The sequence below is a fragment of the Lonchura striata genome, chromosome 3 (assembly GCF_046129695.1).
Source record: "Lonchura striata isolate bLonStr1 chromosome 3, bLonStr1.mat, whole genome shotgun sequence".
Classification (NCBI taxonomy): Eukaryota; Metazoa; Chordata; class Aves; order Passeriformes; family Estrildidae; genus Lonchura; species Lonchura striata.
Window position 1 is genome coordinate 13190773 of NC_134605.1, and position 25759 is coordinate 13216531.

Sequence of the window (25759 nt, forward strand, 5' to 3'; positions counted from 1 at the left end):
GAGCTGAGAGTATAGTCTGAAACCAAGAAAAACTTTTGTTTCCTTTTCTTTTTGCAGAGAGAAGGTAGCAGAGTGTAACCAATTCCAAGGCATCTGCTTGTAAATTAGTGGTGGTGGTGGTGATGTTTGGATCTTAGTACCACAAAGTCCTCCTTGAAACCACTCCTTATTCATTCTTCCCAGCGGATCCCAGGAGAAAGGGTAAGCAAGGCTTTCTGGTTCCCACTGGAGAAGACTATGAAGGCAGGAGAACTTTCTATGATTTTCCCTGGAAAGGAACTGTGGTTGGGACATATGTTCTTCTAATTTGGAAACATTTTATATTTTCCAGGGTGCTTGCCATAAATCAGGGAGAGTTTGGGCTCACAGGAAAGATGGGTGGGCGGAAAAGCTTTTATTTATTTATTTATTTATTTATTTGTGCTTGGTTTGGTTTGGTTTTATTTTTCCAGTTTGGGCTCTGACACACACAGTTTCACTCTGTTGTTTGAGATTTTACCACTAAAACTTTGGGAAGAAAAGAAACCTTCTTCCCCATTGCAAAGCTGGTATTGTTTGGGATATCCTGCTGGGCTTGTGAAGAGAAGTGATGACAGACACCCTGTGACAGACGTAAAAACCAGCTCTGGAATCCGAGCAGCAAATCCAGCGTGTGAGCAAAAGCTGCTCTGACTTGTGTGTGTCTCCATCGTCGCCTGCCAGTTTCAAACCAGGCTGTGTCAGTGGAGAACTGTAAAAGCTTCTTGGGAGAACTGGCTGCTCTAAAGAACAGAAATGGGGAACATAACTTACAACTCTGAAATGGGTAGTGCAGCTCCTGGAGAAACAATGATTGCAACACAGGGATATGGAGATCTCAGCTGTAAAAGCCTGTAAGGCAGATAAACCATCAGGGATTTGCTTGTACCATACTGGGAAGATTCCTAGTCCTCAGTACGGATGTGAGATATCCAGTGAGAAAGAGCTGAGCCCCTCAGACAAATATAATTAGGTCAGTAAAGTTAAATGCCAGACTGTATCTTTATATTGCAGTAATAAAAGGGTAGTGAGAACCTCCAGTAAAAGTATCAGTGCTATTCCCAATCTGTGATTCCTATGGCTTATGGGCGAAGCCACAGCCAACACACGGCACATTTCCCATGTGAACAGGTCTAGTTTCACAATCACCACTGTGAGACAGACACAGGACCCTCTGACAGGAGAGCTCTAGTCTGCTTTGGTTTGACAACAGAGATTGATTCCTGCTTGGAATCATTTCCAGTGCTGTGGGGTTCAAGGCGTGCCATGCGCTGACCTCATCCCACTGAGAGCAAAAGGCTGGAGATGAATGAGTAGCTGGACTCATGGCAGCAGAAGAGGGGGAGAAACAGCACAGACCTAACCAGGTTTGGTTAGCCAAGGGCTGTCTGGGGTATAGAGAGCCTCAGGGTGTCAATAACACCTTTCACCCTCATAGCAAACATCACTTTGCCCACTGGATGTATCTGTCCTGAAGGAAGAGGAACCCTAGGCTTGTACACGTCTTCAGATCAAACAGTGAAATCAGTTACTTGGCACACCTGAAATTGCTTGTTGAAATCTTTTCTTCCCGTCTTTCTTTCTCTCTTGATAACTATATATCCTTGCATACTTACAAGTTTTAGAGGGGTTAACTCATTGGGACTACCTTGGGGACAGAAATATTTGGAAGCACTGGAATTCCTGTTTCCCCAAGTGTGAGTGGATGTTATCTGTTCATGTCCAACTGTGTCTTTGATATCTTCAGATAGAGGGTGATGGTGACGCCCCATCCCCTTCATGCCAGCCATATATCACCCTTCTGGCACCACAACTCCTCTGACATCTGACCTGAGTACTATCAGTTGCAGCACATCCAGTTGTCTACAAAAACCAGCTTTTTGCTGTAGGGAATACCATTTCCTGTAGCTCCTGGCAGACCTGCGGGGTCAGAAAAATCCCTGTGCAGCACTCTCCCCTCAAGACTGTCCAAAATGCCTTTTTTCACTGCAGAAGAGTTCCTCTCTCTATATACATAGCTTGCACTTTAGGGACTGCTCAGCCTTGCACAGGGGACAGGATGGACAGCACTCCATGAATGAGCAATTATTCAGAATCTCACTTCATTATTCTGTGTTTTTGCTGGCTCTTTTGGGTCCTATATACTCCCAAAGCATCCTTTACTTGTAAAGTCCTCTCTTTGTGTGGACTTTTTATGGTGCTGATTGTCAAGTAACTTGAGACTTTCATATCAAGGAATTAATTTTTACTCTGCCCCTGTGAGGGGTGAAAATGGCCCAAATCAGTGGTAGAAAAGACTTTAGACTGCAACAGGGATGTTGTGAGCCTCCAAAAATTTCAGCTGGCTTTGTGAGAGATTAGCACTGTAAGCAAATCTGGTTTAGACTCTCACCTCCAGGTGAGGCTCCCAGAACTGGTGACATGTGTGGGGAGCTGGCACTGCCTGAGCTGCCTGGAGCCACCTGGAAGTGTTGCCCTTTGCAAGAGTAAACTTGAATTGTTGAGAACAGCATTCATGTGTGGGAGCCATGAAAGTGGCTCTCCCTGTACTCACTCTTTGCCTAATGGTCTTCCCAGAAAAAAAGGCAGGATGAGGAAAAAAGCAACAGGGGTGTAAATATCTGTGGATGGTCAATAGATAGTTGATCTCTGTGGGTTTTGCTTGCTTCTTTTCTAAATTCCCCTCCCCTCCCGGCAGTGTTGATGTTCCACAGAGATCCTATTCTGCTAGTACAAGTATTTTTTTCCCAGTATCTTCAGCTGCAGCTTTATTTAACCTACTGCCCAAATCCAAATTGTTTTGTACACCAAAACACTCTGAGTGCTCCAGTTGAGAGCTTTAATTCTCCAACTTTATTATTAACAATTATAATTTTTAGTGTGATTCCTGTGAAGTTTTGCACAAAGCCCTTCTCCCTAAGCATCTGAGTGTGAGACTCCCCTGTGATCAGCCAACAGCTCTGAACTGCTGGAGCCAAGCACGAGCCTGTCTCGTGTGAGACAATGTACTCTGTGACAAAAGATGCTGCAGTCTTTATGAGAACTTGGGTGAGATTTCCTTTTGCCAGTGGGCTTCCCAGTGAAGTGGAAACAAAGGAGGGCTCAGTTAGGGTGGCTCCTAACTGAGGGTTAGTGGCACAGGAGAGAAGGACATTTCTTTAAATATGATCCTGACAGTAAAATCTACTAAGTCCCAATTAGAAAGGCTCACAAAAGGACTTCTGATGGTTGATACCACCTGGACCACTGAATTTTTTCTCCCTACATTTTAAAATTAAATATTCGCAGTATTTTTTTTTCTTTTTGAAGATTGCAGAATTATTTTAATTTTGTTAATACTAAAAAGGAAAGGAAAAAGGAAAAAACTTTGCTTTTTCCCCCCAACACCCATTATTTAATAAAAAACAGGTCTGTCCATTTGAGAACAACACTTTCAACAAGGTCTAGTAACTGAGTTCTGATTTTGTTTTTAAGCCGTATTTCATCTGATATTGGGAGGGAGTGTACTCCTTTGCTCCTCTGTAAGTTAGAGCTCATAAAGAAGAAAGACCAAACTTTTCTTGCTGACAGAGTACTTTGGAAATTTAGGTTAGGAGTTTTATATTTTTAATATTACCATAACTTTGAAGTAAATAGATGATTAGGATTTTTTTCCCCAGGGGGAGAAATGGCAAGGAAAGATGAGAGAGAGTTCCAGATCTCAGCCTGACATCAGTTTCTTGAACCTGGCACTTTGAAGGGCAGTTTCAATCTGGTGATTTGTTTGATCTCTTATAAAATCCTCTCTACCAGTGTGTAGCTACCACCCACTTATATTTATTATGCAGTTTTATTTTTGCTTGGTAATATTTTTCTCCTGTTTATTTTAAAAGGTCTACATTTTGTGGTGACAGTCTCCCATTTTCCAAATTAACTGCTAGCAGATGTTGCTGTGTGGTGTGAAGCACACGCAGCAGCTGAAACCAGCAAGGTCTGGATAGAGGCTTAGGAAGAAAAAAATCTTTGTGTTGTTCAAGCAAGTTTCAGGATTGTCTATAAAGTGCTTATGTAGAATCTTATTCAGAAAATAAATTACTGTTGTTTTTATAGCTTTTAGCTGGTTTTAGTGTTTGGAATTACTGCTGAAACCTCACAAGTCTGTAGCATGTTTTAAGATGTGAAATATCATTCGGGCAGTGTTATTTAGGAAAGGATTGGCTCCTGATACATGATATACAGGCAAATGCAGGTAAGTCCTGCTTACAGCTACAGCTGCCTGGTTTTGTCCCATCTGAAATCCCTGCTGCTCTTGTACATGTTCTAAACCCAAAATCTTCAGTGTGAGCAGAGCACTTTGAGTAGGCTGGTCTCGAAACTGTTGCTGAAAATGAGAAATGAGGGGTCATGCTTTTCCTTTTGGAGTGAAATATTGCAATTTGATCGGGTCATTAGGTATGCCCGTGTTTGTTTGTTTCTTTGTTTGTTGCATCTGTTAAATTTCACCCAGTTTTGGACACATCACGATGCATTTGTGAGAAAGTGAGGATGTGTGTTTCACAGAGTTGACTGGCTAGGCATGTGACTAACCTGCCTGGACAATTTATATATCCTGCTACTACTCATCCTAGTAAATAGGTAAATTTTAAGCACTCCCTGTTCTTCATGTCTGTCATCAGTAGGGCGAGAGGGAAAGAAAAAGTCTCATAATGCAGCAAGTGATTCACTGGTTGCTGGAGAGCTCAGGAGGAAGTGTGGTCAGTGTGGCTGTGGCTACATCACAGAAAGGTTTTAAGATCTGTTTGTGTGAGTTTTTGTTAAGACCAAAGCAAGTATTAGAGAATTGCAGAATGGCCTGGGTTGAAAGGGACCTTAAAGATCATCTAGTTTCAACCCCTTGCCATGGGCAGGGACACCTTCCACTAGACCAGGTTGCTCAAAGCCCCATCCAACCTGGCTTTGAACATGTCCAGGGATGGGCAACCTGTTTCAGTGTCTTGCTGCCCTCATAGTGATGAGCTTCTTCCTAATATCTAATCTAAACCTACCCTCTTTCAGTGAAAGCTCCTTAACTTACCACTATCTCATGCTGTAGTTGGTTCTGCATTAGAGCAGGGAAATGGACTAGGAAAACTTTAAAGTTTCCTTTAAAATCTACCATTCTCTGTCTGTACCTTGCTCTGTAGCCTGCCGCAAAGAAACTGGAAAATTAACTGGATTTGCCCCATTAGATGTGCAGCTGGAGAAGAGCTGCCCACTAGATGTCACTGGTACTTCGCTGAAATAAGATTTAAATAGCCTTTTCTGGTAGGTAGCTAAAAAGAGATGAAGTACAAGTGGGCATCATGCTCAAACCCTTCTCTGCTCCACTCCTGTGCCAGGGCTGTGGTGCCTCCCACTCCATGGGGCACGCGGTGTTGATCCAAGGAATGGAGCCATCCTGGGCTTGTGATGTGCTGGCTAATTCCTCCCACAAGTTTAGGGCTTGAAAACTGGGCTGTGTTAATATGCTGAGGTTTCAAAGAGCCTGTGGATGGGTACAGGAATGCTTTTGGGATGAGCACTGTGCATACATATTTGGACAAAATGTGCACATTTCTCACATTTCTCTTTGTGAAAGTATTTCAACACTGCTCTATTCACTAGGACTGCTAATGATTTTATTTCCCTTATCTTTCAAAGGCAACAGCTAATTCTGCATTTGATTCTGAGGCAAAACTCCATGCTGATATGGCTTATGCAGACTTTTGTGTGTAAAGAGGTGCTGAATGGCCAATAATCTTGTTAAAGAAGGGTTGTCACAAAGATGGCAAATACACAGAAGCTGGTCTTCAACAGTATTTTTAGTGCAGAAGTTGGACAAATTATATCTGCTTTATTTCACTTGACCTACCAGAGGTCCCTCCAGTTAAATCACCTGCAGTTGGCCTATAGTTGATCCTTTGTTGACTTATTTAATCATCTGCTGGTTTTCAGAACAGGGTATGAGCATGCAGACTGAAATCAGTCCTTGAAAGGGTCCTGTCACTGAGCAGTGAGCCTCATACATGATCATCTGCCCGTCACATAATATGAGCACAGATGACAATCACTTACCTCTTTTATGTCATGATATAAGGCTAAAATTGTCTAAAATGAGGAAGAAAGCCATTATTTAATCAATGGAATTGCGTCAATTGAGTAAAATTTGTCTCTAGTGTAAACAAATGGAATGTCTTTGCGCTTTGTGAAAACAAGACTAAATTACTTGCAGATCTTGCAGATAGAAAAACATAGGAAGTGGACTTGTAGGCTGACACATTATGGGGTTGGAGTCTGCATTTAAAATAATTATCCAGATTACTCTGGATTACTTAATATTTTTTGCATCATGCGTATGCACATTTAATTTTAAAGCAATAAAAAGCAATATTAGGGTTTTTTTCAGTCATGTTAGATTTGAGATATTCCTCAGAACAATGCAGGATTATTACCACTGAATGCCCTAGATGAATACAAAAATGCCAAAACCCAATTTTAACTTTTGTAGGTGAGTTGAAGAACAGTCCTCTTAGACAGAAAAAGTTTTGGGACATATACATATAAGGGACTTTATGTGAGAAAATGATCTTTCATTAAAAAATAAGTGTAAACCTAAGTGCCCCACTGTGTAGCCCCATATCTATACAAATAACAGAACACAGTAAAGAATTTAATGATTTTTAGATTCATGCTTTTGTACAATTACCCAGGTTTTGTAATATGAACACTCAATTATTAGTGATTACAGCCTGAAGACCAGTCTGAACATGGAAAAACAGGAGCTGGGAGGGCTATTGGGTATCAGACTGTGGGTATTTTACACATCCTTAAGTTTTCAGGTTCAACAGAAGAGAATGTGAGTGTGTTAAGGATGTGTCCTTCTAATCTGTAGAAATTCTTACTTGGTAAAGTAAATGTTGTTGGTGCTTTTGTAACTGGTCTGAAGTGACCAGCTGGAGTAAGATCAGTCATGTGCTTGACCTGGTGCCTCTAGAATGCAAGATATGCCTATATAAGTCTTCCTGGCTGATTCAAAAGTTGGGATTGCTCTGCAGAGAAACTTGTTAGAAGATAGTGTGGGAAGCTGGTATTTAATATTTTCTTTTTAAAATCTTCTGTTGTGGCCTTTTGGAGACAGTATTAGATGATTCAAAGGAACACTGTTGGAAAGGCAATAAACTGCGTGTTTAGATCTTGATTCAAGAAGCTTCCAGGATAGCCCCTTTACTCAATGAATGCTTGGTGAACCAAGCTGAAAGGCATTTAATAATCTCAGAACTTCTTAGGGTTGGTCCTTAACTGTGACAGGTGGTAGCTGAGAGGCAAAAGGTAGAGAGGTGAGCAAAATTTCCACACCAAAGATCACAGAAGCGGTATAGTAAATATGCAATATTTTCACTCCTCCCATCCCTCTTCAAAGAGTCATCTGGAGTTGTAGTTCTGCGTGGATTTTGAAAAGGTGGTCGCCACAGGAGGGAAGGAACCATCAATTGAACAAGTGTGCACCTGACTGCTGTGTCTGCCTTGTGTGTCCAGGCTGTGGCTGAGGGAGCTGCCTGCCTGACATCAGCACGGGCCAGCAGGGTGGGACTGGCCCATGCACAGGCAGCACTGTCTGGCTGCATCTTCATCATTTGTCAGACTAGACCCCATGGAAGAGATCTGAAGTATGCTGTGCTGCATCTTTTTCCCCAGTTGTGGTTAGGGAACAGTGGTTGGGGTGCTGTTGCATTGTCAGATTGATTATCAGGAAGATAAATGTAGAAAGAAAAGGCATCATTGGAAAGCTGGAGATTTGGACTCTTGGCTCTATCCTTGATCCTGCCGATACAGGAGTACAAATTATGAACCAAAGTTATGGAAGAAATGGGGATTCCTTGCTGCCCTGAAGTGTTGGGTCTGGATTTCTGACAACACTCAGGAAGGGAGCTCAGCACCACGTATTCCTGGAGACCTCCCCTGCTCCATAGGAGCTCTCACACTCACTCACTGTGCCATGGAAGTTAACCCCCTCAGAGGGATTATGAAACTGGAGCCCCTTTGGCTGATTTGAACATAAGACATCTACAGCTCTGTCTTCACCACCAGCCCTAAAGTCCTGACCTGACTGAACACCAGTCAGCAAATTTGTTGCCAGTGGGGTTCCTTACAGCGTTTCCATGATGACAACTTTAACTGGAGAACCTCAGGCTCCACGGGCAGCCTCTTGCAATGGGCTGTGCTTCCTGTTTTGTGGTGTTGCTCCTTTCTGCAGGCAAAGGGTGTGAGTGGAGGGCTTTGGGGAGGAGTGGTCTGTAAATCCTGTAGGTTCATATATTGGATTTTAGGAAATTAGTAGGAAGGCAGCTGCCAGCTCCAGTTTCATTAGGGTGATGCTCCCTGGAGCACCCTTGGCATTTGGCTTTGTTTACAGGTCAGTGTAATGATAAAGTTCACTTCCTTTCAATGCAGGTGTCACTTTAGATATTGGATATATTTATTCAGAAATGCCTGACATAGCTGATAAAGAAAACACTATGATAGATTTTAGTAAAATAAATCAGTCTTAATAGCCAATAAGCCAATAAAGTGACATCTCTGTGTGAGAATCTGATTCCTACAATTTCAAATTTCAGGGTTTAGGGTCTTGTTTCACTTCTTTTGTCATTTAAGATAATTTGTTACATTTTAACTGAATTTAAAAAAAGCTCTTTATTGTTATGCTCTGCATAGTAAAGCATACTTAAGTAGCAAGGTAGAGAAATCTGCACCTTGAGAGAGTATCATATTGTGCTGAGACTTCTGAGAGATTAGCTTTTGAAGAACCTCTTTGTTTTTATTCTGAATATGATCCAGTCCTGGGAATTTAATTTGCTTCTCTAGATCATTATGTTTGCATGTTTTCTTATCAAAGGAGGCATAAGTTTAGGGCATGAGCCTGTAAATCTGTTTTCACATAATTTATTAAAAGTCACATAGTACCGATACTGTTGAAGGGAAGGATTCTGTTTATCTTTTAACTCTACAGTGACATTTAGTCCTTTCAACATAGTTTTCATTTTTAGAGGTCAGTGCATATTCTACACTATGACTTTCCAGGAACTCATGTAAATTTTGTTTTCTTTCTGCTTATTTTCTCTCTGTTATGCATCTCCTTACAATGCCCTTCATCCAACAAAGTCAAGTTGCCTGTTTTAATGCAGGATTAGCTTTTTGCAGGATAGTCTTGGCTGGACAGAGGAGCAGAAGTTTAGCAGCATCTTTAAGTTGTGTGTTTTTTCTCTCAAGTAAGCCAACCTCCCATGTTCAGAGGCCAGATTATTATGCCTTTGTTCAAAAGACTGTTCTCATCCATTTTCCACTAAGAACTATACAGAGTTTATTGTTTCTGTGTTGTGATCCCTTAACAGTTGATGAAGTTTGTGAGTGACTTTTCCTATCATTTCTGAAAATCCTAAGGAATACCTAGTGGGATTTGCAGAGGAAAGTTTCTGATTTCCTTCTCCTTCCCTCTATTAATACTGAATATCCCAGGGAGTGAGTACAGCTCTGTTCAGAACCATAACTTGTAAGAAATGATCATGTGCTGGTGTGTTGTGGCAGTCAGGGGAGACTACTCATATTTGGGGCTGATCCTATCCTCATGGGGATGGACAAACAGCTTGATTCTCCTTGTAAAAGCTGAAGCCAATTTTGACTTCAAAGGGGGTGGAGGGAGCAGGACCAGTCAGTTTTGAAAATTGATTTGAAAGCTGTGTCTAGTTAATTTGGATGCCCTTCTGTTTACAGCTTTTAGCCTTAAGAGATGAGGAGTGATTCCTTAAGGTCTTCAGCTTCCAAATCCGTGTCCTGTTGATATAATTGGGGAATGAGCTAGGGAGACAAAACCAGTAAATGTGGCCTCTGAGGGTGAGTTTAGCTATGATTTCCTAAGCATTTATATCCTACTGGGAAACTTTCAGACAAAAAACCTAAAAAGCTTCCTATTGGCAAAAGTTCAAATACTGTATTTAAAAGGGTCTTCCTGCACGTTCCTAAAGGCAGCTGATCAGAGTGTGGCTTTGTGCAGAGAGCACAATGCACTTCACTCCTGCCCAAATGCAGTTTGTGGCATGCTGTGGCAGCAGCAGCAGCAGCATGGCTGAGTGCAGGCTGGTGCTTCCCGGCGAGCTGCTCGCCACGTCGCTCTTCCTCCCTGAGCAAGCAGCTCTCAGCTGCTCTCTGGCCAGGCTGCTTTTAGGGAAGCCTGGTGTTAACAGTGGGATTGCATTATGTGAAATGCCAAGGGTTTTTTGAGTGCTTGTAATGTTAAGTTGTAAATTAAGCTGTTGCAGGCTCCAAAGACAAAAGTTCTGACCCATCAGTTCAGGGGCTGGGATTCCTGTTGGACGCTGTCTGCTGAGCTCTGGCATAAACCTGGAAATATCTTGCTTGGAGCAAGAGGGGCTGTGCTCCCATGGCAGCTTTTGGCCTGGGTCTGAAACTCAAACTTTCCTAGATTTGAAGCAGCCACAGCTCCTGCTAGGATCAACAGGAGATGCAGGTGCCAGTATTGTGAATAGCAAGACTTAATCCAAGTGGGATACATGCTGCTTCTACTGTCTCTCAGTGTCTCTTGAAGGTGTGGGGTGCTGTCAGGCTTGGCTGGCTGATATTTGCCAGCATTTTCAGACCCCTCAGAAGTTTAAACAACTGTACATTATGGTTGTTATTAACAATCATAAGGTATTTATTTTATTATGACCTGGGCAGTATTTCATTCAGAGAAGCTCATCTTCTAATATTTATGAGTTATGGTTTGGTTCCTTGCCAGTCAATTTTCCAAAAACTCATTGCTCTCAATCTTACTTTGCTCAGTGAGACAGTCTGAGCTCTTCTGGCTTTGGAAGCAGTGTATGTAAACATGTGACATTTCATCTCATAAATGGCGTCATTTTTACAGTGCCAGGGTCTGGTTCATCTCTGTGTTTCAGGTTATGCTGCCATAACCCCATTTATTTGAACACAGCTGATCTGCAGTAATGCGGCTGAAAGTCAAAGAAGTTGGCCAAAATGCCTGTAGGCCACTACAAATGGTAAAAAAGTAATACAGAAATCTGAATCAGCCTCTCAGGTGGCAAAAACTCCTTTGCTGCATTAAAGTTATATGACTGGGATATTTGGATCCATCTTAATTTATTGCATATTTTATTGTCTTTAAAATGATGATTAAGGGCGAGTTGGAGAATAAGGTAGAAAATATAGAATGCTTGAATCATTAAGAGGCAGAGGAGATTAATGAAAATGTGCTTTGCAGCCCCAAACCCATTTCTTGCCCATTCTACAGGAACACAAGCTGCAGTTTCTTTAAAATCCACTGCCAAGAGGACAAAATGTTGCTTTCTTTCACTTTTTACCCCCCTATACTTTCACTCTCTGATTAGTCCCGTTGTTCTTTATGAACAAACCTGAGTACTACATCCTCAACACTTTTGGGCCTCATTCACCAAACAGATGCTGTTTAATTTCTTTTCCTGGTGAACTTCTTTATTGTCCGTATTGTTACAGACAGAATTCAATTCAAGCTTATTTTCTGGTTTCTTTTCAAAATAGAATCAAGATAATGATTTATTATTTGTATGATATGCCTAAAAGCTCTTTCCTGGCTCTTACTCAGTTGTTCCAGGAGCTGTATAAAACCAGAACAAAGGCAAGGTGTATGCTATTGCAAACTTTTAAACTGATTCTTCTAGAAAGGCAGAATTTCGCCTTAACTATGAGGCAAATTCTCTTCTGCTCAACTCTATTAGCTGTATACCAGAATTGAAAAATCTGACTATTATCATTTAGTTGTAGATGCTCTTCATGCTGTCCTTGATAACTGAAGTGGGGAGAAGGAATTAGAGCTTGCCTGTTGCAAGAGGTTGCATTTCAGAGGATAACCTGATATTTAATTTTTCACGAAAAGGACACCTTTCATATCTTAGTTATTTCCCTTGTAGCAAATCTGGGGTCATCAAAGCCTGATGTTCTGCTTAGGTAAGTTCATGATTCACAGGAGACTGAAAGTCTGGGCATTGGGGTATCACAAGAAGATTTTGAAGGGGCTTAAATATGATCCAATTTAGTACATATTATTTGTACTTTTGACACCTAGCTTTCAAAGGCATAATTAATTTTTAATCTAGCCACTTTTGCTTGTGCCGAACTTCTGAGTAATTTGGAAGCCTTTTCTACTAATAATCTTTTCTGCCAATATATAAAAACAAATACTGGAAGACAGCAGAGCTCCTAGAGAGCCATCTTGCTTGTATAGCTGCAGCTTCCCTGGGTATGTGCCACTGCCTCCAGGGAGCAGGATGCAATGAAACCGTAGCTGCTCCTTTGAGGGATTCTCACTGAGCTGTTGACAAGTTCTTCATGGGCTGTGGACAATATACCACTATGCACTTGTGTCACACCACAGGGCCTCCCATTGACGCTTATCCTTTTCGTTTGGCCTCTGACCTCCACTGCTTGCCACTTAGGGAAGCAGCAGTTCAGAAAAGAAAGCAAAAGTCAGACTGAAGTAGCTTTCATCTACCTTGGATAGCCTTGCTTGAATTTCTTGCTGTTGTTCAGATGGCTCATAATTAATGCAGATCCTGTATTTTTTTCCCCATTTTGAAATGAAATCCATTCTTGAGTATAAATGGAGAAATCAGTATTGTTTCACTGCTACCCACATGTGTGAATTTTCACCCTGACATCATTATTCTTTTTTAAATTTTTTTTTGTGTGTGTCAGAGGTAATCCAGAACAAACCCCAGAGAGTTAGAAAATGTACAAATGCAAATTCACAGGTTTAGTCTCTCTGCAGTGTCTGACTTTCACATGTTAGTGATCTGTGCTTGGGCTTAACTGAACTGAAGGCAAAATGTAGTATAAAAGTACAGTTTCGACAATCCATGCAGCAATGATTTTGCCTGTGAGCTCCTCATTCATCTGGGTAGTTAAAACATTCCCCTACAATTGGTCACTATATCAATGCCAATATTTAAGTCTGGGCTGGAAGTAATTATATTACTCTGCATCCTGACTGTACAGCTACAGCCCCCCCACCTCTTCATTTGGTGATGCCAAGGAATAACTTCAGTGGCTTCCAAGTCCATTAATTGAATTACAGGAGTGCTGAAAACCCTGTCTTTATCTGGGGTTCTGTGGTATTGAGGTGTTGTACAAAATCAGAATGAAAAACCACCCTTTATGATGTGTGGGTTGGCAAACAACCCACGAAGCCTCCTCTGTTCCTCTGCTCAGCCCCCAGTAGCTGCTTTCCCCCTCCCACTGCTTCTGGAAGTGGTCATCAAATGAAAGGGTAGAGCTAGAGGGAGGGAAGAGGCTGATTTAATTAGAGATCTAAGGGGTCATTTTTTTCCCCCAGCATGCAGTATTGTTGTAACTCAGCACTTATTGATGTGTGATGATTACAGACAGCCAAGAAACTGGCCTATACACACTCTCCTAGACTTATGATGGCAGACACAGGACCCTTTGATTTCCAGAATGAGCAGTTTATCCTCTTTTTTTACAGTTAAACTGATCTAGAGGAACAACTTAATGAAAATAAAGTTAGATGACATGACACATACAGGAAGGATAGCCTGAAAAACAAAGCAAATGTTAAAAATTGGCAGTAGTCATTTACAAAAAAGACAAAACTTTGTTGAAAATATATCCAAGAGATTCAGGAGCATAGATTTTATCAAAAGTCAGCAGGATTTAAAATCTAAGCCCCTTATAGAGTTTGGAGTATTTTCTCTGGTATTTATGCTTCAGTTTAGCAAAGATAAAAATAATTTAAAATGTTTAATTTTGAATTTTAAGATGTAGAACTTTAGGAAATGACCAATTTAGTTTTAAAGACGTTTACTTACTAAATCTTCAGTTCTGATCAGAGGTTTCACAGTTTTAGCTGGTTGGTCTTCAGATGCTACTTGCAAAACTATGCTTTCATTCCTTCAAGAAAGAAAATAAGTTTCTAACCCTTAATAGGCTGAAAGAGCTCATGTTTAGAAACTATCTTGTAAATGAGAGTGGAGGGATTAATCAATGATTAATGGATAATCAACAGTTATATGAATATATTTTCATACTTGCTTTTGGCAGGGGCAGTATGTTAACTGAGAATCAAACCCGAAGTTTCTTAGTGATGATAAAGCACTGAGACACTAGTGGTGAAAGGAAGCTACTGGGTATCCTAATGATTTAAGTCACTGTTGTAATCCAGTTACCTTATTTTGCTGCTTCATTTCATGAGGCTACAAACAGTAGAGCACAGCTGAACATTTTAATCCTTTTCCCTGCCCCACAATGAATTAAGAAGGTGGTCCCTGCTTAAAAGAGACAGACAATTATCAGACCACTAAGGCAGCCAGTTGTAGCTTCGTTCACACTGGTTCTCCATGGATGCCAAGAGTTTGCAGGATCCAGGCCAGTATTTATAACTCCAATCTACTGCATAGATCTTTCTCAGTTCTTGATTCTTAACAGGTGCTCTCCTCCTGCCCAGTCTCTACTGACTGTGAAAGCAATTGAAGGTATTATGGTTAGACACTAAATGTATCACAAAGATTAACTTGATAAATGATCAATTCTGGCCTCATGCTTGAAATTTAAGTCAATTGTCTGGATGAAATGTGTAAATCCCTGTATAACAGACATTCATCTCTCTCCAGACTTTTCAGTGCTCTGCACAAGATGAAAGCCAGTGAGTGGATAATTTTTTCTGGAGGTGATGCTGTATTTTTTTTCTTCCACTAGGAATAATTTCCTGGGATGTGGTGTCCAGCTGTGTGTATGCATGATATACTGAAAATAAGGGACATGGTTACTTAGGAGAGTGAATGGTCTGAGATCTGATAGACATCCCAGGTAGAAAATGGGATCTTGCCTTCCAGGCATTGTCCTCAGTGTCCTTCTGGTCACACCCCTGTTCTTAGGGCTTGCCCCTGACAAGAGAAATGGGAGTATTTATTCTCCATAATAGCCTGCAGACATTGTGCTGCATGTGCTTTTGTGGGAATATTTCCTTTTTCTCTTACCTCTTTCCCTTCCTTTCTCTCTTGATTCTGTCTTCTCCCCTTCTTTTACATTTTCTTGATGGGCTGTGCATTTTCAAAGTTTAAGGCTTTATTTTTTTTCCTGTTATTCCCTAAGTGGCATGGCTGAAGTGTTACAGGCCAGTTATCAAAGTGCCTTTAAAAAGGGAATTGTCAGGGACTCACATATGTTTGAACTATATGTCTTTGCATAGTGATTTTCAAGGGTTATCAGAAGAAAATATGAGTTGCTTTGACAGTGGTCCATCACAAGCTCTTATCTTCAGGAATTCAACCTCCTACTTTTACAGCCTATTCATAGTCCCTTTGGAAGTTTTAAACACAGCATGTTAGGATGTTGGTTAACAGCAAATAAACCTGTGTGCTGACCTGCCCATGTGCTAATAATAAGTCATGAGTCTGTTTTTTAAGAAACTCTGTCACAAATGGTGGTTGAAAAAATAAATGAAAGGCCAGATTCCTATAGATAAGGCCATCCAGATGGAACTGCTGGGGAATAGGTTAATGAGTTGGCTCTGTAGCCTTGACAGTCTTCTTTTTTAAAAAAAGGGGCACGTGTTGTTCAGACAAGCCCATGGCCTCTGTTTTCCAAAAGTGAAATTTACCATGGAGTGAAGGGCCAGCTAAAGGTCTTTGCCTTGAGCTCACATGGGATTGGAAGAACAGATAAGGTTTGTGCTGGTGAACCTCATTTCTAGGGAGCAAACTGACCCTTTTGGTGAGTTCCTGAAGAGTAATTGAGCCTAGGCATGAACATTTTGTGTAGGCTTTTGATACACTCCTGGTCCTTCAGGATTTACAAAGATACCTGCATTTAAGGATTAAGGAGATTCATGGTTATCTTGCTCATACCTTTAACTAAGTTCCACAGAGGTTTTATATGTGGGAAATACACCATCATTTTTTGCAAGAATTGAATGGTTTTAATTTTTAACTTCATTTTTTTTTTGTTATATCACTAGAGTAATTAGTTCCACTTTTCCATAATACTAATCAGTTCAGCATTCTCTGAAAGGACGTTTTGTATTGCAAAAATTACTTCCATTTGCATGGAATGTTGGATTTGCCTAAAGTAAGAAATTATGGGTTTTGCCAGTAGACATCGCAGACATTTGGTACCTTTTTTGGGGTGTTGGGAGGTGGCTAGAGAGTAACACTAATAAAAAACCCCAGTTATATGCAGCTATTATATATTTTGCAACAATATTTTGGTTTTTGGTATGTGGTGATTCTGTTGCTTTATTTTTGGACAAAAACGGTATGGATAGCAACAACTAAACTCCTTGGTCTTGGGAGTTGCTTCCTCTTTTGGCTGACAGACAATTTGCAGAGTTAGTTCCATGATTTCTAGTGTCTCAAGAGTGCTTTAGAGTTTCACAGCAGGAGATTTGTAAAAGGGAAAGGAATGGTGTACAGGGAATTAAAAGGTCTGTAAAACTAGAGGCTCACTCTCCTGTGAGGAGTGATCTTGTCTAAATCAATAAACGTCCATGGTCTGTGTTTTTGAGCTCTGATTGTTAGGATTGTGTGTTCAGTCAGTGCATGCTGAGCAGAGCCAATATTGACTTAATAACACCAAAAAATGTATTTACAGCTATTTGTCCAAATTCTGAATAACTGTTCCTTTTGTTCTCTGTCCTTTGCTATTCCCACACCATAATGCAAACAGATTTTGGCTCTAAGTCCAGTGAAGTATTTCTAAGCATGCTTAACTCCAGGCACATGACTACTCCAGCAAACATTTGGAAGACTTTCTACAGGCTTAAAGGTAAGCACACACTTAAAGGATTTGCTAACTGCAAGATTTGTTTTTCCTCAGTATTTAGGAGACTGTGCCACGCACAATAAAATATGCTCTTGAATAAAGATCAGTATTACCTGTCATTAATTTTTCCATTATTCTATAGTAATCATTAACAGTGTTTCTGCTGAATTTTTTATCTGGAATCAAATATTGTAGTAAAGGGGCATCTGTGAAAAGTTACACTTTGATACCCAAGTGGTCAGAAACAATGGCTAAGCAAAAAAACCTTAAACATCCAAAGTTTATTTTGCAAATCCATGGGAAAACAAAGAAGGAAATATTGCTAATGAATAAGAAAGGAGGAATGAAGTGGCTCTTTGTATATTTTTACTGCTATAGGGTATCTTTTTACTGCAGCTTAACTGGTGCCTGCTAAGTATTGTCCTGCAAGGTCCTACGGGCACTGCAGACACCACACGGGAGCTGAGCAGACTCGGCTCTCTCACACACAGCCCTGGCTGCCTTTGCCCACTCTGATCTCTTAGAAAAACTGTAGTGCTCAACTTCTGCTAAGGGGGATAGCTAACATTTAATACTGTAAAGGTATGCAACTACCAGAGTAGTATTGGCAGTAAATGAAAAAAAAAAAACCTATTTGCATTTATAATGATTATGAAATTGGTTCTAATTCCAGGGTAGCAGTTAGGGAAATGGAATTCAGAGGCATGAGGCAAAGATGCAGTCCCAGTTGAATTTTTAATTTTTAAAACCTAGAACATGAAACTAAAAACCAACTGTCTGGTTATGAGAAGGACATGTTCTTTATGAGCTGTTCGCTTACATTTTCTGATGATTCATCTCCTGTGGAAATCCTTTGCCATGCCTTATAGACGAAAATATCATTCTGAAGATAGAGGCAGGATTCAAGCAGTACCATTCTCCCCAGATATCTTCTGATGAGGTGTCAGCTTCCTTTTGGCAGAGCCTGCAGGATAGATAAGGGACTGTGGCTACAGGCACAAAGGGCTTTTATGACAAGGTGAGAAAGAGAAAGTTTCAGATTAGCAGGAATTTGTATCTTTATTGTGCTTTTAACTTCAGTTTCAAATCTTAAAACAGATTTTTGCTGGTACGTGAACTCAGTGAACTAATGTCCTATAGCATTTTAATTTCATCAGTCTGGGTATCTGACTTCAAAGCCTGCTCCAAGTCTAGAGAAAAGTTTGCAATCTCCTTGATTTGGCCATAGAAATGTGGACTTCTTGCATGTGGTTACAAAACAGGGGGAGCTCTTGAAATTCAAAGGCCATGACTAGAAAAATTCAAAATTCTACTATGTGTTTTGGAAGATCCATTGTATTTGCACCTGGATGGAGAATAATCTTACCCAGCCCTTTACTGTTGAAGTGAGGATTATTAATTTTTAAGGAAACAAATAGAAGAAGCCTCAGAGGTAGAATAATTGAAAATAAAGTGAAGTATAACAGTAAAACAAATATTAAAAAACATACAGGATGTATTTCTTTCTTCTGCCTGCCTTTCTCCCATATTTGTCTTATTCTATGGTTTTATTAATACAAAACCCTTTTAGATTTGCAAATCTCTTCCACAAACTCATGTTTTGAAGCTTTAAAATTATGACCTGTCAGAGTTCATTCTAAGCCTGAGGGATAGATCACATTCCATAAAATTGTTAAGATTGTCCATCAGATCAGATGGAAATTTAATATCTCACCACTTAGGAATCACACTCAGCATTTTGTGTGGCCATCTTTTGAGATAAAAGTCAGTGGTGTGTGAATTCAATTATTTCACATACATAAAACTTTCCAAATCTCTCCTGAATTCGCATGTTTTAGATATACCCATATCTGTTATGTTACTTTGGGGAGTGTCAACTGTACTTTGACTTTGTGGGAAATTAGATCAAAAAGAAATAATATTTGGTTCATTGGAAAAGGACAGTTAGAGGGAGTAGCTGGTGAAAATTAAGGAGGGTAGGTTTTAAATTCTCTAGGCTGTTGAAATAATCCATGTGCACCAACAAAATGGTGTTATTTCTGGCATTGCACTGCATAGAAAGTGCAGAGCAGAAATCGGCAAAGGATATTAAGACCTCAGGTTTTGGCCTGAACATATCTCAGAAGTGATAAGAAACTCGGGTCACATTCATCTTCATGAGAAACCGGATGTGTCCAAATGTAGCACCTGATTAGGGTAATAAGCCAGGTGCAATTATTGTTCTTGTGGGGCCCATTGGATCTATCAGTCCATTCTCATTTCCAGTGGGGTTCGCTGTCTAGTAACCATAATTTGATCTCTGGTGCTTTGGAAGAATGTTCACAACATGGCAGGTAGGTAGTGCCCAGTACTGAACATTCCTGAACTCTGGTTCTGGATATGCACATCAGTCCACAGACCCATCTCTCTCAGAATCCACAAAGGTACATTAGTGATGTAGTGCTAAAAGTTGCCACTTCTCTTTGTGGTCCAGGTGGACTGCTGGGTACTCAAATGTTTTTTCAAAGGAAGACATTTAAAAACATAGAAATAGATGCAGTACCTAACTTCAGGGACTTATCTCAAAAGTCCTGGTGGTCCATATTTGGGCAAAGGAAGTATCAAGGTCTTTGCAGTTTTGGTGATGCGAAGGCTGCTGGATAGGCATGTGGCTCTTTTTCCCTTAACAGCAATTTGTTTACATCTGCTTTATCTCACTATACTCATTCAATGGCAGATGAGTATATAAACAATCCTAGGCTGGTCTAATCCAACAGCATCTATCAAGAGTTGGCTCTGTCTGCTCACTGGCACTCCGAATTTCTCTAACTTTTCCTTTTCTGTGTACTACATGAAATCTCATATCTGTGGAAGCAGATTTATTTGGCAATAAAAATGTCCATTTAAATTGAAAGTTCAGTTATTTACTTTCTAGAAGTGAATAGTCTTCAATAAATCAGTCTTCATTTCTCTTTCTTATAATTATTTATTTTTTACATCTCTGTAACAGACGTATCTTCTGTAAAGCCTCTCAGCTTTAATCCACCAAAGCAGGGAAAATGTGATGTTGAAGTGCAACTGAGGCAAAGGAGCAGCCAGAGCTCTGAATATTTCCCACTGATGGATAAGGGGATGCCCTATATGATGTCATCTATCAGAAATAGCAGTTGTCAATTGCTTTTAGAGGCAAGAATTATTGTCTCTTTCAAGGGGTAGTGAGGGTCTAGGAGAGGACAAGGGTCCCTGAGGGGGATGTGTGGCTGCTGCCACTGAGACAGCGGCACAAAGCAGGCAGTGTGCTGCTGTAAAAATGCTGTATAAGCCTCCTAGACAGCTAGAAACATCTTGTGTATAAACACAAATGCCCAACTGTAACCCAGATACCTTTGTGTTTTTAAATTATGAAGTCTCTTCTGGGAAGAATATTTAGGTCCTTGGCCACAGATGAGCGCCCTGTACCTTGGAGTGCTCTGTCATGGTGTGGGGATGATGAATCCCATGAACTCAGGGAGGATTTGTGGCCCTCAGGTAGAATGTAGATTACATTTATTTTGTGTGATTTCCAATTTGTATATTGGAGGTGGTAATTCTGTGCCAATATAGGCATTTTTTATGCGATTAAAGTGCTTTCTTATTTAACTCTATTTAACCCTGTTGATGTCTTGAGTGACTTTATCCCTCCTGTAGATGTTTCACCTCTTTGCCTATACTTATTTACTACTTCTCCTGCTGAGAATCATTCAAGTGCACCACTGACTGAAATTGCCTGACTAAACATTTTCTGAAGAAAAGCAGGATAAAGTCTGTAACTGGTTGCAAAATGTACTTATCAACATGTGCTATGCTATGGTAGGTACTCTGTGTCACATGTGGCAAGAATCCCTGCAGCTCTTCCTTACGTTGAAATTGCTTTCCAATCCAATGTTATTTCTGTCTTTACTTTTGGCAGCAGGGTTGGCAAGTTTAAATTTTGAGAGCTGGGGAATGAGAGAGCGACGGAACAGATTCGCGAAGGGGTCAGAAAAGACAGGCTAGCTGGAAGCAGGCGGGACTGCTCGTGGGGCAGAGGAAGGTGAAATCCTACATGGAGTCCAGATGTCCCCTCCCCACACTTTCATCTCCCCCACCCTATAAGCTTCGTGTCAAAGCCGACCTCTTCCTGCTGGAGGACGACTGAGGCGATTCCTTTCAGGGGCTGTCAGCGCTTCTCCCGTAACTGCCCCGTGGAGATGCTGTTGAGTGACACGAAACACTTTTTCTCCTGACAGGATTAGCAAGCCATCTCTCCACACTGCCCAGCTTCCCCTCTGCCTCCACCAGCTCTCTCCATGTGGCCAAAGAGGTATGCTTGTGTCTTGGATAACCAAATAGCATCGGTTCACTTCTCCCACTTTTGCTACTGACAGAGGAACTTAGAGAAAACTTTCACTCTTCATACAGCTCCATTTTTGGAACAAGAACAGGATCTGCTAGTCTATGTCCATTTCTTTTATGCCTCTCAATTTCTATCTTGTGGAAACATAGGGATTGTCCAGTGTTATGGCCCTTCCAGATGCATTCCTGCTCTGTCCACAGTCTTCTCATCAGGTGCTCTGTAGGAGTGAAAAGATGATCATGGTGGTTAGCCCATCCCAGCGGAAATACCGTGACTAATCTCTGGTAATTGAAAACTTTCCTCTTTCTGGGAACATGTATGATGAAACTTTGCCAATGGAAGTTCCAGAATGAGGATTTTTATCCTTGATGTTCATTTTGACACCCCAGGGAGCAATGCAAGACAGTCAGGGAGCTGTTTTTCAGGCACTCCAGTGGGTGATCAGTCTCACCACTTGCTGGGGGATGTGGGGGTGAATCAAGAAGCCAATAGTAACCTGCCTCTCCCAGGCTGATGCTTGGTTGTTATCCCATCCCTTTCTTTATTGTCCCCTGACTGGTTTGTCTTTGTAGGGTGAGTCAAGCAGATCTTATCTTTGATTCACTACTTTCCCCCTCATCAAAAAACTTACTGTACCTCTTTTGGAATGGCTGTGTTTTGTTAACTCACATCAACTAAAACATGCCAGCCAGGTCTTAATCTTCCCCTGAATTTAAATGTATAATTTTCTTATGGCAAAAATATAGCTACAAATATGTATGAAAAAAATACATTTTTCTCCCCAGCTGCATATAATACAGAGAAAAAAGGAGCATAATTTTTCTTCATTCCATATGTAGTGCTGTTAGTATGCATTCAGCTAAGCATGTATCCAAATAATTAATTCAGATTGCAGTAAGCATGTGTATTGATTGAAATCTGTGTTGGGTCCCCTTATGGGTTGAATGTGGTTCTGCACATTTACTGTATTATATTACTACATTACAATATGCTGTCATGTTCACATCTCTGAATTTATTAAGCGGGATGTAATGTGCCAGATCTTGACAAATTTCTCAGTGTTTTGATACTTGTTGTTGGCAGTATTATCATTAACATAGCAAGCCAAATGACCCTTGCACTAGATTTTCTAAGCAGATGTCGATGCAAGAAACTAATCTCAGTTTATCTCAAATTATTCTCTTTTCAGGTGGTTATTCAATCCATGAAGTATGGGACGACCCATATTCACATTATCCCAAAGGAAGCTCTTAGAAAGAACTGTGACCTCTTTGCACTTGAAGGTTAGAGGAAAGCATTTTCTTCCAACTCTTTAAAACTTTGCTTCCATATGTTGCCAACTCTACCAATATTTTTGCCGAGGAAATCTTTTTCCCTGTTACTTTCTCTCCTATTCTACCTCTCTTTTGTCTTGTTCAGGGTTATTTCTAGGGAAGAGGACTTGTTTCTTCTCTAAAGCAGTCTTTCCTTGAAACAGCCACTCAAGTATTATGATCGTACCATGACTTGATCCTTTTGGAAACAGTGAAATGTGAAAAGGGGCACTTGGATCCCATGGGGATGAGCAGGCATAAAAACACTTAGGTAGATCAAGTAGACTGGACTGCTGAATTTTGTGGCTTTTATTTGGATTTTTTATTTCATTTAACCTGCAGTATCAACAGAGGCAAAACTCTGAAAGGCATTCCAGACAGGAACAGCCAGCAGGGAAATGATCTGAAACTGTTTTTGCACTGTTCCTTAAAAATGAGTATTTTTATTGTCTGCAAGGCAGTGGCTACAGACAACTATAACTGTCTTGTTATTAGTTGGTGCAGTGCTGAGGATTCCTACTGAATAGTGTCATTTCATGTAAAACTAGAAAATCACAGAAAACTCTCATTTCAGACTTGAAGTTTTGGTTTTCCTATGGCAGGAATTTGTTGTGTCACAGGGACTTTTCATCAGACACTTGAAATAAATTATGAAACATGCTGAAAGGACTTTGAGTTCTTCAGAGAATCCTGATTATTTTCCCGACACAAGCTTCCTATATTGTCCAGCCAGCATCACTGAGAAAGATGGAATGGTTGTCTGCTACACAACAATAATGCCATAAAAAGGGATGAGAGAGGCAAAAGCATTATAAACCTACAAAGAAAACCACATGTAGAATGACCTCTCTTGATCTTTTTTATCAAGGCACCAAGTATTGTGTCTTAATGTCCAAATCTAGCTAAATTTAATCTATACGCTGTCTACAATATTCCCTCTAGGGAATGCAGTGCCAAGTGAGCACACAGTGTTCTCACACTAAAATCTTCCATCGGCATTGCTGTGGGTTGTCAGGCAGTCTCTTTGCTGCTCTAGCCTAAAAAAGAGGCCAAAGTTCAAGAGTTTCATTAATTCCTTCAGGAAGGGAGGAAAGTAAAAACATGTATTTTCATTGATTGTCCATCTTTCATTGATTGTCCAGACATCCAACTCACTTGGTTTTGTCTTTCTTTTTCCCCTTCCCACCTTTTCTCCTTCTAGAAATAAAAGGGTTATAGAATTTTAAGATCAGAAACAAAGATACTTAAATCATTCCGTACTCAGGTTTTTGCTTTAAACTTCTTGCCCTTCATTAGTTTATCTGATAATAATTTTTAAGTATAACTCCTTTATTTGCTTTTGGTTTTTAATCCACTGAAATTTTACAAGTTTTCTTTTCCTAGTAGTCACTGAACAAAGACTGTGTTTCAGGAATGCTGGCTGCTTTGCAGAGCCCTGGCTGTATGAGATAGCTCTTTCTCTCTCAGAAAATGCAGCCTCACGTACCATAGAGCAATTAAACTGTTGGGAAATCTGAGAAACCCTGTGGTCACAGGAGATGCAATCCTACATCGGCTGCAAAACTCCCTGCCAGATGAAATAAAAAGAGCTATTAATTTCACTGTGTTATGAGCTAGGAGTGCATACAGGAGCCAAGCTCCAAAGCCATCCCTTTGTACGGGCTTTCCTGAAATGTAAATGCAGTCATGCTGTCAAATAAAAACAGAGGCAACAATAGTAATACTAGACACTGCTGTCACACTTGCAAAATCTGGAAAAAATGCTTTGTCTGAGGCTGATGTGTACCAGTTTGAGAACCCCACTGGAAACTCAGAGATCACATTCACTGTGCTAATTCATAGTTCTCCCTTACAAATGCACACAAGTTACAGCATTGAGGCCAAAGAGATAAAAGAAGGGCTGGACTGGAAGTATGGAGGAGAGCAATAGATTACCTTGGTTAACTTGGTAGTTCAGGAGTTCATGAGAAGTTTGTGACTGCTGTTCTTTGTTTTTCTTCTGCAGAGCAATTTCCCCTGTCCTCTTCCGCCTCTTTCATGTTATTTATTTTCTAGTAACATCGACCTTCTGCACTGAAGGACTCTCCTACATGAAAGGATTTTTCTTGAGTTCACATTTTGTAAATATATTTTCTTGCTGGTTTTTCTGGCTTGTGCATAAAACCGTATTTTACGTTTTAAGTAAACTATTTAAAAGTGCATTACTTGAAAACCTACATTCCCTTGTTTTTATTAAGATCTGAATTAGTCTCTTAAGTCAGATTCAAAAATAAAGCTCAGCCTCATAAGACACTTAGATGCTCTTCAGACTTACTTTTAGGGTAAATTCTGCGAGCATTTTTTCCCTGTGTATTGTTTACAGTGATAATCTAATGTTTAGCCAATGCTTGGCTATGGAACAACAGAGAGTTGTGAGATGACCAAGATCATTTCCTGAGCGGCATCTTTTTGTTTTCATAAGAGCTCTTTATTTAACATTTCATTTAACAAGCCTTGTGGACTATCTCTTGATTAGATTCTGTGTGTTTCCTGCCACTTGCATGAACTGAGAAATGTAACCTTAAAGCCAGAGCCAATATAAATATTTTTTCATAGAGTGATGTAACAACCAGCTTTCTGTTTCATGAAGTTCAGACTTATTAAGAACTCTGAAACTTTCCTCTGGTCTGTCCTGAAAAATCATTTCAGTTGGTCTCTTATCTAAATGAAGAAGCTGAGGATTTAGCATTGTAGAAAACTACTGCAGAGACACTACCAGAAAATAAGTGGTCAAATTTTCTGAAGGAAGATTTGGATATCAGTGTTAGTGTTATGTTAAAAAAGTAACCTAGGAAAACCTGTGCACACTTCACTGAACTGTCTGTAAGGGGACAGTCCCCTTGTATTATTTGTTCACTTTTTTGTATATTCACTGCTAGGCAGACAAGTTATAAAAGCCTTCATCTAATCTGCCTTGCAGTCAAAATCAACTAAAACTTTTCCCTGGTTGAATAATTTTTGGATTTAATTGCTGATTTGTGGGGTTAACTTTGTAGGCCCATACTCTGCTCTTAGGCTTCATGGCAGAAATCCGGACTGACTTCAGATGAGTGAGGTTATTCTGTGAATGTCCTTGTGTGAGACCAGCAGCTAGAAGAAGTATCCAGTCCAGAAGAAGAGTATCATGGTAGGTATTTCTGGAGAACATGGAAAAGAAATTGTGGATCATGGTAACATCTAGACCAAGAGAAGAAAATGGAAATCTGTGCTATAG

The 25759-nt window shown here is 40.3% G+C and overlaps 1 long non-coding RNA gene across 3 annotated transcripts; it reads left to right on the plus strand.

Moving 5' to 3' along the window:
• LOC144245988 (uncharacterized) lies at positions 1-25759 on the plus strand. 3 transcript variants are annotated; one of them, XR_013339577.1, is made up of 5 exons: positions 1-201; positions 16744-16842; positions 21087-21160; positions 22383-22476; positions 25542-25759. It is a non-coding gene; the product is annotated as an uncharacterized LOC144245988 (long non-coding RNA). The 3 variants fall into 3 exon arrangements; XR_013339578.1 differs by having other exon boundaries at positions 25561-25759; XR_013339579.1 differs by lacking the exons at positions 21087-21160; positions 22383-22476; positions 25542-25759 and adding an exon at positions 20768-20839.